General features: G+C 55.4%; 28 non-coding genes across 28 annotated transcripts; 22 read left to right on the forward strand and 6 right to left on the reverse strand.

Annotated features, from left to right (window-relative positions):
- The first annotated feature begins 7 nt into the window (after positions 1–7).
- On the forward strand, positions 8–81 carry Trnai-aau. Its single transcript has one exon. It is a non-coding gene; the product is annotated as a tRNA-Ile (tRNA).
- Positions 82–651: 570 nt separating this feature from the next.
- Trnag-ucc lies at positions 652–723 on the reverse strand. Its single transcript has one exon. It is a non-coding gene; the product is annotated as a tRNA-Gly (tRNA).
- Positions 724–1064: 341 nt separating this feature from the next.
- On the forward strand, positions 1065–1135 carry Trnag-gcc. Its single transcript has one exon. It is a non-coding gene; the product is annotated as a tRNA-Gly (tRNA).
- Positions 1136–1515: 380 nt separating this feature from the next.
- On the forward strand, positions 1516–1588 carry Trnam-cau. The gene has a single exon. It is a non-coding gene; the product is annotated as a tRNA-Met (tRNA).
- A 305-nt stretch (positions 1589–1893) lies between these two features.
- On the forward strand, positions 1894–1965 carry Trnae-uuc. Its single transcript has one exon. It is a non-coding gene; the product is annotated as a tRNA-Glu (tRNA).
- A 198-nt stretch (positions 1966–2163) lies between these two features.
- On the forward strand, positions 2164–2237 carry Trnai-aau. The gene has a single exon. It is a non-coding gene; the product is annotated as a tRNA-Ile (tRNA).
- A 569-nt stretch (positions 2238–2806) lies between these two features.
- Trnag-ucc lies at positions 2807–2878 on the reverse strand. Its single transcript has one exon. It is a non-coding gene; the product is annotated as a tRNA-Gly (tRNA).
- A 341-nt stretch (positions 2879–3219) lies between these two features.
- Trnag-gcc lies at positions 3220–3290 on the forward strand. Its single transcript has one exon. It is a non-coding gene; the product is annotated as a tRNA-Gly (tRNA).
- A 380-nt stretch (positions 3291–3670) lies between these two features.
- On the forward strand, positions 3671–3743 carry Trnam-cau. The gene has a single exon. It is a non-coding gene; the product is annotated as a tRNA-Met (tRNA).
- Positions 3744–4048: 305 nt separating this feature from the next.
- Trnae-uuc lies at positions 4049–4120 on the forward strand. Its single transcript has one exon. It is a non-coding gene; the product is annotated as a tRNA-Glu (tRNA).
- A 198-nt stretch (positions 4121–4318) lies between these two features.
- On the forward strand, positions 4319–4392 carry Trnai-aau. The gene has a single exon. It is a non-coding gene; the product is annotated as a tRNA-Ile (tRNA).
- Positions 4393–4961: 569 nt separating this feature from the next.
- Positions 4962–5033, reverse strand: Trnag-ucc. The gene has a single exon. It is a non-coding gene; the product is annotated as a tRNA-Gly (tRNA).
- A 341-nt stretch (positions 5034–5374) lies between these two features.
- On the forward strand, positions 5375–5445 carry Trnag-gcc. Its single transcript has one exon. It is a non-coding gene; the product is annotated as a tRNA-Gly (tRNA).
- A 380-nt stretch (positions 5446–5825) lies between these two features.
- Trnam-cau lies at positions 5826–5898 on the forward strand. Its single transcript has one exon. It is a non-coding gene; the product is annotated as a tRNA-Met (tRNA).
- A 305-nt stretch (positions 5899–6203) lies between these two features.
- On the forward strand, positions 6204–6275 carry Trnae-uuc. The gene has a single exon. It is a non-coding gene; the product is annotated as a tRNA-Glu (tRNA).
- Positions 6276–6473: 198 nt separating this feature from the next.
- Positions 6474–6547, forward strand: Trnai-aau. The gene has a single exon. It is a non-coding gene; the product is annotated as a tRNA-Ile (tRNA).
- A 569-nt stretch (positions 6548–7116) lies between these two features.
- On the reverse strand, positions 7117–7188 carry Trnag-ucc. Its single transcript has one exon. It is a non-coding gene; the product is annotated as a tRNA-Gly (tRNA).
- Positions 7189–7529: 341 nt separating this feature from the next.
- On the forward strand, positions 7530–7600 carry Trnag-gcc. Its single transcript has one exon. It is a non-coding gene; the product is annotated as a tRNA-Gly (tRNA).
- Positions 7601–7980: 380 nt separating this feature from the next.
- Positions 7981–8053, forward strand: Trnam-cau. Its single transcript has one exon. It is a non-coding gene; the product is annotated as a tRNA-Met (tRNA).
- Positions 8054–8358: 305 nt separating this feature from the next.
- Trnae-uuc lies at positions 8359–8430 on the forward strand. The gene has a single exon. It is a non-coding gene; the product is annotated as a tRNA-Glu (tRNA).
- Positions 8431–8628: 198 nt separating this feature from the next.
- Positions 8629–8702, forward strand: Trnai-aau. The gene has a single exon. It is a non-coding gene; the product is annotated as a tRNA-Ile (tRNA).
- Positions 8703–9271: 569 nt separating this feature from the next.
- On the reverse strand, positions 9272–9343 carry Trnag-ucc. The gene has a single exon. It is a non-coding gene; the product is annotated as a tRNA-Gly (tRNA).
- A 341-nt stretch (positions 9344–9684) lies between these two features.
- Trnag-gcc lies at positions 9685–9755 on the forward strand. Its single transcript has one exon. It is a non-coding gene; the product is annotated as a tRNA-Gly (tRNA).
- Positions 9756–10135: 380 nt separating this feature from the next.
- On the forward strand, positions 10136–10208 carry Trnam-cau. Its single transcript has one exon. It is a non-coding gene; the product is annotated as a tRNA-Met (tRNA).
- Positions 10209–10513: 305 nt separating this feature from the next.
- On the forward strand, positions 10514–10585 carry Trnae-uuc. Its single transcript has one exon. It is a non-coding gene; the product is annotated as a tRNA-Glu (tRNA).
- A 198-nt stretch (positions 10586–10783) lies between these two features.
- Trnai-aau lies at positions 10784–10857 on the forward strand. Its single transcript has one exon. It is a non-coding gene; the product is annotated as a tRNA-Ile (tRNA).
- A 570-nt stretch (positions 10858–11427) lies between these two features.
- Trnag-ucc lies at positions 11428–11499 on the reverse strand. Its single transcript has one exon. It is a non-coding gene; the product is annotated as a tRNA-Gly (tRNA).
- Positions 11500–11843: 344 nt separating this feature from the next.
- Positions 11844–11915, forward strand: Trnag-gcc. The gene has a single exon. It is a non-coding gene; the product is annotated as a tRNA-Gly (tRNA).
- Positions 11916–12134: the final 219 nt, after the last annotated feature.

Raw genomic sequence — 12134 nt, forward strand, 5'->3', positions numbered from 1 at the left:
CTGCCCAGGCCCGTTAGCTCAGTTGGTTAGAGCGTCGTGCTAATAACGCGAAGGTCGTGGGTTCGATCCCCCCACGGGCCACTACTCTTTTACTACTACGAAAAGGCAGCGCCGATTTCAGCTGGCGAGTGTGATGACCAAAAGATCATCACCCTGCGTGGAAGTTGATAGAGGATCCGAACCCGACTCGTCGGGAAGCGCTACAGCATTCACTCGGCAATGGCCATAATATCTTGAATACACTGGTTCTCAACCGATAAAGAGAAAATGAAAGAAAATGTCCGATTGCCGATGCGTACCAACTTTGGCCCTTGTTAGTACTTGGGCGGTGTGAGCGCATGGGAACACAGGGCACTATTGGCACTTTTACTTCCTATTTTTGTTTCTCCTTTCTTTTCGGAGCTACAGCCCGATTCGGTCAGGGAGACGCCACCGTGAAATGAAGGGGGCGTGCTGTGTGTCCATCGCCTCGCCTCTCCTTACCTCTCTCAGTCGTTTCTCGTGCTTGTCGTTTTGATATAGGCCGATTTGAGAGCGTCAGCTCTCGCGTCAGCTGAGCAAAGTCGAGACAAGTCGAGACACACTAAGGGCTGGTATGCAGCGAGTAAGAGGGCGTGGCAAAAGTACTCATACGCGAAATTAAAAGCCTGCTGCGGCGGCCGGGAATCGAACCCGGATCAACTGCTTGGAAGGCAACTATGCTGACCATTACACCACCACCGCACAACCGAGCGCCCCGCCTCCGCGCTGTGTCGGCGTCCCGCCTGTCGGCAGCGGCCGAAGGTGATCATACCTGGCAGGCGCATTTCGAGGTAGGCTAGGGGAGCACATCCACACGCATTCGGACAGCGTATCCGCGCACATTTCGCATCCTTTGGCAAGAGTCGGCGCCGGCGACGCAAGAGTACGCAGAGGACCGCGTTCTGGCGGCATTTTTAAGCAGTGCAGTGCAGGATTCAGCGTCTGCAGCATCTTCTCCACAGAATGCTACGGCGCTTGACAGCAGTCCCACTTTCCCTTGAGACATCTGCTCGGGAAGCAGCGTGAGGTTACCGCTGGCCCGAGCATCGGTGGTTCAGTGGTAGAATGCTCGCCTGCCACGCGGGCGGCCCGGGTTCGATTCCCGGCCGATGCATCGTTTTGCTTTTCCCGCGATAATGCTGCCGCGTGGCTTGCGCGCTTGAGATGCACGATCCACAAGAATGTATGGCTGGGTTCCCTTGAGAAGAACCGAGAACGCAGCACTCGCGGGTCCCCGCTAGGACGCCCGCATCATGTTCTACAGACTAGCGTCGGCCTGGCCTCACAAGTTGCTGGGTCCGGGTGCCTCCGAGGCACTGAACTTTAACGACAAGGAGTGCTGCCTATCGTTGCAACAGCTGCAGCAGCACCGCAATCAACTGGGCCGGCAGTGCACGTGTAGCAACAGAACACGTTATCCAGGAAGTACAGTGTCTCTACGTCTAATATTGGGTACGGTATTTACCTAGTTTCCGGGACAAGCGGTGCACCCGTGCCTCGGTAGCGCAGTAGGCAGCGCGTAAGTCTCATAATCTTAAGGTCGTGAGTTCGATCCTCACCCGGGGCATTTAGTTTTCTGTGACTGATGGTGGTGCTGTTGCTAAGGCGCCAACGTATTTCTTGTTTGTTATCCACAACGTTTCAACGCTTCAGCGGGAAAATGTTCACTTCCTGTTATTGCTACTTACAGCTTCCCTTTTCCTCTTCTCCCAGCAGAGCATGAAGCCAAAAGCATTGCTCTGCGACGTTTGAGGTGCGCGCCTTGCCAGTCAGTATGTGCAAAGATGTTCGCAAAGAGAGAGGGGCGCCGACGCGGCACTCGACGCGAAATGCGACAAGCGACCGTACGAACGGTCGAACGGAACGGCCACATCCGATGTGGTCTAGTGGCTAGGATACCTGGCTTTCACCCAGGAGGCCCGGGTTCGATTCCCGGTACCGGAACGGAATTTTTTCCACACGAATCGTGACAAGTTTGAGCTGTCCGAGCGGCCGTTTCCCGTCCTGCTCGCAATGTAGCTACTGTTTCGTGACCGTCAGCAGAATATAGACTAGGGAAGCAGACACACGACGACCATAGAAATGGTGTATGGCTTCATGCCACCTGTTTCCAGCGTAGGGCTGAGCAAACGCATCTGCCCAGGCCCGTTAGCTCAGTTGGTTAGAGCGTCGTGCTAATAACGCGAAGGTCGTGGGTTCGATCCCCCCACGGGCCACTACTCTTTTACTACTACGAAAAGGCAGCGCCGATTTCAGCTGGCGAGTGTGATGACCAAAAGATCATCACCCTGCGTGGAAGTTGATAGAGGATCCGAACCCGACTCGTCGGGAAGCGCTACAGCATTCACTCGGCAATGGCCATAATATCTTGAATACACTGGTTCTCAACCGATAAAGAGAAAATGAAAGAAAATGTCCGATTGCCGATGCGTACCAACTTTGGCCCTTGTTAGTACTTGGGCGGGTGAGCGCATGGGAACACAGGGCACTATTGGCACTTTTACTTCCTATTTTTGTTTCTCCTTTCTTTTCGGAGCTACAGCCCGATTCGGTCAGGGAGACGCCACCGTGAAATGAAGGGGGCGTGCTGTGTGTCCATCGCCTCGCCTCTCCTTACCTCTCTCAGTCGTTTCTCGTGCTTGTCGTTTTGATATAGGCCGATTTGAGAGCGTCAGCTCTCGCGTCAGCTGAGCAAAGTCGAGACAAGTCGAGACACACTAAGGGCTGGTATGCAGCGAGTAAGAGGGCGTGGCAAAAGTACTCATACGCGAAATTAAAAGCCTGCTGCGGCGGCCGGGAATCGAACCCGGATCAACTGCTTGGAAGGCAACTATGCTGACCATTACACCACCACCGCACAACCGAGCGCCCCGCCTCCGCGCTGTGTCGGCGTCCCGCCTGTCGGCAGCGGCCGAAGGTGATCATACCTGGCAGGCGCATTTCGAGGTAGGCTAGGGGAGCACATCCACACGCATTCGGACAGCGTATCCGCGCACATTTCGCATCCTTTGGCAAGAGTCGGCGCCGGCGACGCAAGAGTACGCAGAGGACCGCGTTCTGGCGGCATTTTTAAGCAGTGCAGTGCAGGATTCAGCGTCTGCAGCATCTTCTCCACAGAATGCTACGGCGCTTGACAGCAGTCCCACTTTCCCTTGAGACATCTGCTCGGGAAGCAGCGTGAGGTTACCGCTGGCCCGAGCATCGGTGGTTCAGTGGTAGAATGCTCGCCTGCCACGCGGGCGGCCCGGGTTCGATTCCCGGCCGATGCATCGTTTTGCTTTTCCCGCGATAATGCTGCCGCGTGGCTTGCGCGCTTGAGATGCACGATCCACAAGAATGTATGGCTGGGTTCCCTTGAGAAGAACCGAGAACGCAGCACTCGCGGGTCCCCGCTAGGACGCCCGCATCATGTTCTACAGACTAGCGTCGGCCTGGCCTCACAAGTTGCTGGGTCCGGGTGCCTCCGAGGCACTGAACTTTAACGACAAGGAGTGCTGCCTATCGTTGCAACAGCTGCAGCAGCACCGCAATCAACTGGGCCGGCAGTGCACGTGTAGCAACAGAACACGTTATCCAGGAAGTACAGTGTCTCTACGTCTAATATTGGGTACGGTATTTACCTAGTTTCCGGGACAAGCGGTGCACCCGTGCCTCGGTAGCGCAGTAGGCAGCGCGTAAGTCTCATAATCTTAAGGTCGTGAGTTCGATCCTCACCCGGGGCATTTAGTTTTCTGTGACTGATGGTGGTGCTGTTGCTAAGGCGCCAACGTATTTCTTGTTTGTTATCCACAACGTTTCAACGCTTCAGCGGGAAAATGTTCACTTCCTGTTATTGCTACTTACAGCTTCCCTTTTCCTCTTCTCCCAGCAGAGCATGAAGCCAAAAGCATTGCTCTGCGACGTTTGAGGTGCGCGCCTTGCCAGTCAGTATGTGCAAAGATGTTCGCAAAGAGAGAGGGGCGCCGACGCGGCACTCGACGCGAAATGCGACAAGCGACCGTACGAACGGTCGAACGGAACGGCCACATCCGATGTGGTCTAGTGGCTAGGATACCTGGCTTTCACCCAGGAGGCCCGGGTTCGATTCCCGGTACCGGAACGGAATTTTTTCCACACGAATCGTGACAAGTTTGAGCTGTCCGAGCGGCCGTTTCCCGTCCTGCTCGCAATGTAGCTACTGTTTCGTGACCGTCAGCAGAATATAGACTAGGGAAGCAGACACACGACGACCATAGAAATGGTGTATGGCTTCATGCCACCTGTTTCCAGCGTAGGGCTGAGCAAACGCATCTGCCCAGGCCCGTTAGCTCAGTTGGTTAGAGCGTCGTGCTAATAACGCGAAGGTCGTGGGTTCGATCCCCCCACGGGCCACTACTCTTTTACTACTACGAAAAGGCAGCGCCGATTTCAGCTGGCGAGTGTGATGACCAAAAGATCATCACCCTGCGTGGAAGTTGATAGAGGATCCGAACCCGACTCGTCGGGAAGCGCTACAGCATTCACTCGGCAATGGCCATAATATCTTGAATACACTGGTTCTCAACCGATAAAGAGAAAATGAAAGAAAATGTCCGATTGCCGATGCGTACCAACTTTGGCCCTTGTTAGTACTTGGGCGGGTGAGCGCATGGGAACACAGGGCACTATTGGCACTTTTACTTCCTATTTTTGTTTCTCCTTTCTTTTCGGAGCTACAGCCCGATTCGGTCAGGGAGACGCCACCGTGAAATGAAGGGGGCGTGCTGTGTGTCCATCGCCTCGCCTCTCCTTACCTCTCTCAGTCGTTTCTCGTGCTTGTCGTTTTGATATAGGCCGATTTGAGAGCGTCAGCTCTCGCGTCAGCTGAGCAAAGTCGAGACAAGTCGAGACACACTAAGGGCTGGTATGCAGCGAGTAAGAGGGCGTGGCAAAAGTACTCATACGCGAAATTAAAAGCCTGCTGCGGCGGCCGGGAATCGAACCCGGATCAACTGCTTGGAAGGCAACTATGCTGACCATTACACCACCACCGCACAACCGAGCGCCCCGCCTCCGCGCTGTGTCGGCGTCCCGCCTGTCGGCAGCGGCCGAAGGTGATCATACCTGGCAGGCGCATTTCGAGGTAGGCTAGGGGAGCACATCCACACGCATTCGGACAGCGTATCCGCGCACATTTCGCATCCTTTGGCAAGAGTCGGCGCCGGCGACGCAAGAGTACGCAGAGGACCGCGTTCTGGCGGCATTTTTAAGCAGTGCAGTGCAGGATTCAGCGTCTGCAGCATCTTCTCCACAGAATGCTACGGCGCTTGACAGCAGTCCCACTTTCCCTTGAGACATCTGCTCGGGAAGCAGCGTGAGGTTACCGCTGGCCCGAGCATCGGTGGTTCAGTGGTAGAATGCTCGCCTGCCACGCGGGCGGCCCGGGTTCGATTCCCGGCCGATGCATCGTTTTGCTTTTCCCGCGATAATGCTGCCGCGTGGCTTGCGCGCTTGAGATGCACGATCCACAAGAATGTATGGCTGGGTTCCCTTGAGAAGAACCGAGAACGCAGCACTCGCGGGTCCCCGCTAGGACGCCCGCATCATGTTCTACAGACTAGCGTCGGCCTGGCCTCACAAGTTGCTGGGTCCGGGTGCCTCCGAGGCACTGAACTTTAACGACAAGGAGTGCTGCCTATCGTTGCAACAGCTGCAGCAGCACCGCAATCAACTGGGCCGGCAGTGCACGTGTAGCAACAGAACACGTTATCCAGGAAGTACAGTGTCTCTACGTCTAATATTGGGTACGGTATTTACCTAGTTTCCGGGACAAGCGGTGCACCCGTGCCTCGGTAGCGCAGTAGGCAGCGCGTAAGTCTCATAATCTTAAGGTCGTGAGTTCGATCCTCACCCGGGGCATTTAGTTTTCTGTGACTGATGGTGGTGCTGTTGCTAAGGCGCCAACGTATTTCTTGTTTGTTATCCACAACGTTTCAACGCTTCAGCGGGAAAATGTTCACTTCCTGTTATTGCTACTTACAGCTTCCCTTTTCCTCTTCTCCCAGCAGAGCATGAAGCCAAAAGCATTGCTCTGCGACGTTTGAGGTGCGCGCCTTGCCAGTCAGTATGTGCAAAGATGTTCGCAAAGAGAGAGGGGCGCCGACGCGGCACTCGACGCGAAATGCGACAAGCGACCGTACGAACGGTCGAACGGAACGGCCACATCCGATGTGGTCTAGTGGCTAGGATACCTGGCTTTCACCCAGGAGGCCCGGGTTCGATTCCCGGTACCGGAACGGAATTTTTTCCACACGAATCGTGACAAGTTTGAGCTGTCCGAGCGGCCGTTTCCCGTCCTGCTCGCAATGTAGCTACTGTTTCGTGACCGTCAGCAGAATATAGACTAGGGAAGCAGACACACGACGACCATAGAAATGGTGTATGGCTTCATGCCACCTGTTTCCAGCGTAGGGCTGAGCAAACGCATCTGCCCAGGCCCGTTAGCTCAGTTGGTTAGAGCGTCGTGCTAATAACGCGAAGGTCGTGGGTTCGATCCCCCCACGGGCCACTACTCTTTTACTACTACGAAAAGGCAGCGCCGATTTCAGCTGGCGAGTGTGATGACCAAAAGATCATCACCCTGCGTGGAAGTTGATAGAGGATCCGAACCCGACTCGTCGGGAAGCGCTACAGCATTCACTCGGCAATGGCCATAATATCTTGAATACACTGGTTCTCAACCGATAAAGAGAAAATGAAAGAAAATGTCCGATTGCCGATGCGTACCAACTTTGGCCCTTGTTAGTACTTGGGCGGGTGAGCGCATGGGAACACAGGGCACTATTGGCACTTTTACTTCCTATTTTTGTTTCTCCTTTCTTTTCGGAGCTACAGCCCGATTCGGTCAGGGAGACGCCACCGTGAAATGAAGGGGGCGTGCTGTGTGTCCATCGCCTCGCCTCTCCTTACCTCTCTCAGTCGTTTCTCGTGCTTGTCGTTTTGATATAGGCCGATTTGAGAGCGTCAGCTCTCGCGTCAGCTGAGCAAAGTCGAGACAAGTCGAGACACACTAAGGGCTGGTATGCAGCGAGTAAGAGGGCGTGGCAAAAGTACTCATACGCGAAATTAAAAGCCTGCTGCGGCGGCCGGGAATCGAACCCGGATCAACTGCTTGGAAGGCAACTATGCTGACCATTACACCACCACCGCACAACCGAGCGCCCCGCCTCCGCGCTGTGTCGGCGTCCCGCCTGTCGGCAGCGGCCGAAGGTGATCATACCTGGCAGGCGCATTTCGAGGTAGGCTAGGGGAGCACATCCACACGCATTCGGACAGCGTATCCGCGCACATTTCGCATCCTTTGGCAAGAGTCGGCGCCGGCGACGCAAGAGTACGCAGAGGACCGCGTTCTGGCGGCATTTTTAAGCAGTGCAGTGCAGGATTCAGCGTCTGCAGCATCTTCTCCACAGAATGCTACGGCGCTTGACAGCAGTCCCACTTTCCCTTGAGACATCTGCTCGGGAAGCAGCGTGAGGTTACCGCTGGCCCGAGCATCGGTGGTTCAGTGGTAGAATGCTCGCCTGCCACGCGGGCGGCCCGGGTTCGATTCCCGGCCGATGCATCGTTTTGCTTTTCCCGCGATAATGCTGCCGCGTGGCTTGCGCGCTTGAGATGCACGATCCACAAGAATGTATGGCTGGGTTCCCTTGAGAAGAACCGAGAACGCAGCACTCGCGGGTCCCCGCTAGGACGCCCGCATCATGTTCTACAGACTAGCGTCGGCCTGGCCTCACAAGTTGCTGGGTCCGGGTGCCTCCGAGGCACTGAACTTTAACGACAAGGAGTGCTGCCTATCGTTGCAACAGCTGCAGCAGCACCGCAATCAACTGGGCCGGCAGTGCACGTGTAGCAACAGAACACGTTATCCAGGAAGTACAGTGTCTCTACGTCTAATATTGGGTACGGTATTTACCTAGTTTCCGGGACAAGCGGTGCACCCGTGCCTCGGTAGCGCAGTAGGCAGCGCGTAAGTCTCATAATCTTAAGGTCGTGAGTTCGATCCTCACCCGGGGCATTTAGTTTTCTGTGACTGATGGTGGTGCTGTTGCTAAGGCGCCAACGTATTTCTTGTTTGTTATCCACAACGTTTCAACGCTTCAGCGGGAAAATGTTCACTTCCTGTTATTGCTACTTACAGCTTCCCTTTTCCTCTTCTCCCAGCAGAGCATGAAGCCAAAAGCATTGCTCTGCGACGTTTGAGGTGCGCGCCTTGCCAGTCAGTATGTGCAAAGATGTTCGCAAAGAGAGAGGGGCGCCGACGCGGCACTCGACGCGAAATGCGACAAGCGACCGTACGAACGGTCGAACGGAACGGCCACATCCGATGTGGTCTAGTGGCTAGGATACCTGGCTTTCACCCAGGAGGCCCGGGTTCGATTCCCGGTACCGGAACGGAATTTTTTCCACACGAATCGTGACAAGTTTGAGCTGTCCGAGCGGCCGTTTCCCGTCCTGCTCGCAATGTAGCTACTGTTTCGTGACCGTCAGCAGAATATAGACTAGGGAAGCAGACACACGACGACCATAGAAATGGTGTATGGCTTCATGCCACCTGTTTCCAGCGTAGGGCTGAGCAAACGCATCTGCCCAGGCCCGTTAGCTCAGTTGGTTAGAGCGTCGTGCTAATAACGCGAAGGTCGTGGGTTCGATCCCCCCACGGGCCACTACTCTTTTACTACTACGAAAAGGCAGCGCCGATTTCAGCTGGCGAGTGTGATGACCAAAAGATCATCACCCTGCGTGGAAGTTGATAGAGGATCCGAACCCGACTCGTCGGGAAGCGCTACAGCATTCACTCGGCAATGGCCATAATATCTTGAATACACTGGTTCTCAACCGATAAAGAGAAAATGAAAGAAAATGTCCGATTGCCGATGCGTACCAACTTTGGCCCTTGTTAGTACTTGGGCGGGTGAGCGCATGGGAACACAGGGCACTATTGGCACTTTTACTTCCTATTTTTGTTTCTCCTTTCTTTTCGGAGCTACAGCCCGATTCGGTCAGGGAGACGCCACCGTGAAATGAAGGGGGCGTGCTGTGTGTCCATCGCCTCGCCTCTCCTTACCTCTCTCAGTCGTTTCTCGTGCTTGTCGTTTTGATATAGGCCGATTTGAGAGCGTCAGCTCTCGCGTCAGCTGAGCAAAGTCGAGACAAGTCGAGACACACTAAGGGCTGGTATGCAGCGAGTAAGAGGGCGTGGCAAAAGTACTCATACGCGAAATTAAAAGCCTGCTGCGGCGGCCGGGAATCGAACCCGGATCAACTGCTTGGAAGGCAACTATGCTGACCATTACACCACCACCGCACAACCGAGCGCCCCGCCTCCGCGCTGTGTCGGCGTCCCGCCTGTCGGCAGCGGCCGAAGGTGATCATACCTGGCAGGCGCATTTCGAGGTAGGCTAGGGGAGCACATCCACACGCATTCGGACAGCGTATCCGCGCACATTTCGCATCCTTTGGCAAGAGTCGGCGCCGGCGACGCAAGAGTACGCAGAGGACCGCGTTCTGGCGGCATTTTTAAGCAGTGCAGTGCAGGATTCAGCGTCTGCAGCATCTTCTCCACAGAATGCTACGGCGCTTGACAGCAGTCCCACTTTCCCTTGAGACATCTGCTCGGGAAGCAGCGTGAGGTTACCGCTGGCCCGAGCATCGGTGGTTCAGTGGTAGAATGCTCGCCTGCCACGCGGGCGGCCCGGGTTCGATTCCCGGCCGATGCATCGTTTTGCTTTTCCCGCGATAATGCTGCCGCGTGGCTTGCGCGCTTGAGATGCACGATCCACAAGAATGTATGGCTGGGTTCCCTTGAGAAGAACCGAGAACGCAGCACTCGCGGGTCCCCGCTAGGACGCCCGCATCATGTTCTACAGACTAGCGTCGGCCTGGCCTCACAAGTTGCTGGGTCCGGGTGCCTCCGAGGCACTGAACTTTAACGACAAGGAGTGCTGCCTATCGTTGCAACAGCTGCAGCAGCACCGCAATCAACTGGGCCGGCAGTGCACGTGTAGCAACAGAACACGTTATCCAGGAAGTACAGTGTCTCTACGTCTAATATTGGGTACGGTATTTACCTAGTTTCCGGGACAAGCGGTGCACCCGTGCCTCGGTAGCGCAGTAGGCAGCGCGTAAGTCTCATAATCTTAAGGTCGTGAGTTCGATCCTCACCCGGGGCATTTAGTTTTCTGTGACTGATGGTGGTGCTGTTGCTAAGGCGCCAACGTATTTCTTGTTTGTTATCCACAACGTTTCAACGCTTCAGCGGGAAAATGTTCACTTCCTGTTATTGCTACTTACAGCTTCCCTTTTCCTCTTCTCCCAGCAGAGCATGAAGCCAAAAGCATTGCTCTGCGACGTTTGAGGTGCGCGCCTTGCCAGTCAGTATGTGCAAAGATGTTCGCAAAGAGAGAGGGGCGCCGACGCGGCACTCGACGCGAAATGCGACAAGCGACCGTACGAACGGTCGAACGGAACGGCCACATCCGATGTGGTCTAGTGGCTAGGATACCTGGCTTTCACCCAGGAGGCCCGGGTTCGATTCCCGGTACCGGAACGGAATTTTTTCCACACGAATCGTGACAAGTTTGAGCTGTCCGAGCGGCCGTTTCCCGTCCTGCTCGCAATGTAGCTACTGTTTCGTGACCGTCAGCAGAATATAGACTAGGGAAGCAGACACACGACGACCATAGAAATGGTGTATGGCTTCATGCCACCTGTTTCCAGCGTAGGGCTGAGCAAACGCATCTGCCCAGGCCCGTTAGCTCAGTTGGTTAGAGCGTCGTGCTAATAACGCGAAGGTCGTGGGTTCGATCCCCCCACGGGCCACTACTCTTTTACTACTACGAAAAGGCAGCGCCGATTTCAGCTGGCGAGTGTGATGACCAAAAGATCATCACCCTGCGTGGAAGTTGATAGAGGATCCGAACCCGACTCGTCGGGAAGCGCTACAGCATTCACTCGGCAATGGCCATAATATCTTGAATACACTGGTTCTCAACCGATAAAGAGAAAATGAAAGAAAATGTCCGATTGCCGATGCGTACCAACTTTGGCCCTTGTTAGTACTTGGGCGGGTGAGCGCATGGGAACACAGGGCACTATTGGCACTTTTACTTCCTATTTTTGTTTCTCCTTTCTTTTCGGAGCTACAGCCCGATTCGGTCAGGGAGACGCCACCGTGAAATGAAGGGGGCGTGCTGTGTGTCCATCGCCTCGCCTCTCCTTACCTCTCTCAGTCGTTTCTCGTGCTTGTCGTTTTGATATAGGCCGATTTGAGAGCGTCAGCTCTCGCGTCAGCTGAGCAACAGTCGAGACAAGTCGAGACACACTAAGGCTGGTATGCAGCGAGTAAGAGGGGCGTGGCAAAAGTACTCATACGCGAAATTAAAAGCCTGCTGCGGCGGCCGGGAATCGAACCCGGATCAACTGCTTGGAAGGCAACTATGCTGACCATTACACCACCACCGCACAACCGAGCGCCCCGCCTCCGCGCTGTGTCGGCGTCCCGCCTGTCGGCAGCGGCCGAAGGTGATCATACTGGCAGGCGCATTTCGAGGTAGGCTAGGGGAGCACATCCACACGCATTCGGACAGCGTATCCGCGCACATTTCGCATCCTTTGGCAAGAGTCGGCGCCGGCGACGCAAGAAGTACGCAGAGGACCGCGTTCTGGCGGCATTTTTAAGCAGTGCAGTGCAGGATTCAGCGTCTGCAGCATCTTCTCCACAGAATGCTACGGCGCTTGACAGCAGTCCCACTTTCCCCTTGAGGACATCTGCTCGGGAAGCAGCGTGAGGTTACCGCTGGGCCCGAGCATCGGTGGTTCAGTGGTAGAATGCTCGCCTGCCACGCGGGCGGCCCGGGTTCGATTCCCGGCCCGATGCATCGTTTTTGCTTTTCCCGCGATAATGCTGCCGCGTGGCTTGCGCGCTTGAGATGCACGATCCCACAAGATGTATGGCTGGGTTCCCTTGAGAAGAACCGAGAACGCAGCACTCGCGGGTCCCCGCTAGGACGCCCGCATCATGTTCTACAGACTAGCGTCGGCCTGGCCTCACAAGTTGCTGGGTCCGGGTGCCTCCGAGGCACTGAACTTTAACGACA

Source organism: Schistocerca americana, unplaced genomic scaffold (assembly GCF_021461395.2).
Source record: "Schistocerca americana isolate TAMUIC-IGC-003095 unplaced genomic scaffold, iqSchAmer2.1 HiC_scaffold_1380, whole genome shotgun sequence".
In the NCBI taxonomy this organism is placed as follows: Eukaryota; Metazoa; Arthropoda; class Insecta; order Orthoptera; family Acrididae; genus Schistocerca; species Schistocerca americana.